Raw genomic sequence first — 2,500 nt, 5'->3', positions numbered from 1 at the left:
GATGTGTGGATGTATGTGACCTTCTCCTTTGTATCTTGTACCACTACAACATATGATGTGTGTGTGTGTGTTTGTGTATCTTCACTGGAATTGTAAATGATATGGGGACAATGACCAAGATTGTAAAAGATCAATTTCAGAATATACTGTTTTGAGGAACTGTGAAAAAAATGATGTTCCGCACACAAACTATGAATTCCAACATACTCTTTGAGGATACCAAAACGCACAAAATTGTCAAATGTGTGTGTTGGGGAACATAATACAGTATATGTAATATATTGATGTAGTAAACTACAACTATGCAACAACAGACACTAATAATTCAGCGGTGATGACTGGATGCACCTGTCTCTGGTGCAAGGTACATGCAGGGATCCTAAACACAGGGCCCTCTCCCTGGGCCCCTGGGCCCCTGGGCCCTGTGCTGTGGACGGCGGGCAGCCCGGTGGTCTGCTGTTCACAGAGGGATTACATCGCTCTGTGACAAAAAGGAGAACAAAAAACACTTGCTACGACACATTCCTGATGTATTCACAGTACAGAGAAAAGGGGGTGGGGGTTAGTGATAGAAAGCTGTGTGTGTGTGTGTGTGTGTGTGTGTGTGTGTGTGTGTGTGTGTGTGTGTGTGTGTGTGTGTGTGTGTGTGTGTGTGTGTGTGTGTGTGTGTGTGTGTGTGTGTGTGTGTGTGTGTGTGTGTGTGCTTGTGTGTGGTGTCTATGTGTGTGTGTGTGTGTGTGTGTGTGTGTGTGTGTGTGTGTGTGTGTGTGTGTGTGTGTGTGTGTGTGTGTGGGCCAACAAGGACGTGATCGTTCCCTAACTCTTTTGTCGTTCCCTGAAAGGCAGTGAATAGAACAACCAGCAATTCTCAAAAAGGCGAATAAGGAGTATGACATACAGAGAGATACAGAGAGAAACAGAGAGAGACAGAGAGAGACAGAGAGAGACAGAGAGATAACTAGTGATAACGAGAGATACAGAGAGACAGAGAGACAGAGAGAGACAGAGAGATACAGAGATGGAGGCAATGAGAATAATAAAAATAATCCTACCCTGCCATAATATAAATACCATGAGAACATTGGAGAGGGATCACAGAAGCTAATAACAGTAATAGAAAAGTCTGTGGGTGCAGGCCTGTGTGTGTGCGTGTGTGTGTGTGTGTGTGTGTGTGTGTGTGTGTGTGTGTGTGTGACCCAGGCTAGTGTCCCGGGGAACGTGTCCACACTGAGCAGTATGAAGCCCTGGCCTCTCTCTCCAGCAGGCCTGTGCTGCTCTGTGACTTTGTATGGGCATGTTCTATATTTGAGCCCCCTCCCTGCCAGTGTGTGTGTGTGTGTGTGTGCTTCTGTGTGTGTGTGTGTGTGTGTGTGTGTGTGTGTGTGTGTGTGTGTGTGTGTGTGTGTGTGTGTGTGTGTGTGTGTGTGTGTGTGTGTGTGTGTGTGTGTGTGTGTGTGTGTGTGAAACTGGGAGCGAGAGACAGAAAAAGAGGTGGAGAAAGAAGTTCTATCTCTCTCTCTCTCTCTCTCTCTCTCTCTGTCTGTCTGTCTGTCTTTCTGTTAGTCTCCCTGTCTCTCTCTCACTTTCTATTAATGTGTGTGTGTTTGTCTGTGTGTGTGTGTGTGTGTGTGTGTGTGTGCATGCATGTCTGCGTGCCTGTGAGTGTGAGTGTTCATCTTAGTGTATGTGTGTGCGTGTGACTTTTTCCTGTGCGGGTCAAATCTTCTCCACATCATTTCCCCCATTGTGCCGATCCCCTCCCCTGCCACCTACTTCCTGCTGGTGGAGGAAGTAGGTGGTGAGGTCGGGGTGTGTGTGTGTGTGACACCATGACACCCCCCCCCCTCCCCCCTCCCCCCTCCCTAAACGCTAACCCTCCCTCCCCGCCGACCCTTATCCCTATACACACATGAACGTGACATGAGCGGTAGCTTCCGTCTGGTGTTGTTCTGCTCTCTAACCAACCACCTTCCTCTCAATCAATTACACTTCTTTCTGCTCTGTCACCCTGCACACACCCTGGTCTTGCTTGACCTGTCGACACACACACACACACACACACACACACACTTGGTTCAGTAATGTTAGTGAGCAGAGGAATGGTGACATTGAATAGATTATGTCTGAGATTCCCTGGTTCCATGAAGTCGTGTTTACACCTTCCACGCATATCTCTCTCTCTCACTCTCACTCTCACTTTCTCTCTCTCTCACTCTCTCCCTTCCCACCTGGAGATATAGTTTTATTTCTGTCTCTCTGCCAGAGAGGGAGGACCCCCCCCCCCCATCCCTCTGAGCTGAGGGCTGCATGGGGATCTCACTTTGGGTCCTTCTTATGGGCTCATTGAAGGGAATATGGATATATGGATACTCCTAAAGCATTACATCCAGGGTAGGAGTGAGCAGAACCACAAACGCTGCTGAGTGAAACATAGATACTGCAGCATCATCACTTTGGTATTTTACTTAAGCCACTGGTAAACAAAATAACAAAAACTGTC

The 2,500-nt window shown here is 47.6% G+C and overlaps 1 protein-coding gene across 1 annotated transcript in view; it reads left to right on the top strand.

The window, feature by feature from the left end:
• The window catches only part of cap2 (cyclase associated actin cytoskeleton regulatory protein 2), an 18,097-nt gene that overhangs the window by 5,512 nt on the left and 10,085 nt on the right, over positions 1-2,500 (top strand). The gene's annotated exons all lie outside the window — the stretch shown is intronic.

The sequence above is a fragment of the Micromesistius poutassou genome (genome assembly GCF_964030765.1).
Source record: "Micromesistius poutassou genome assembly, chromosome: 20".
In the NCBI taxonomy this organism is placed as follows: Eukaryota; Metazoa; Chordata; class Actinopteri; order Gadiformes; family Gadidae; genus Micromesistius; species Micromesistius poutassou.
Note: the sequence above shows the minus strand (reverse complement) of the source record. Positions and strands in the feature narration are given on the sequence as shown.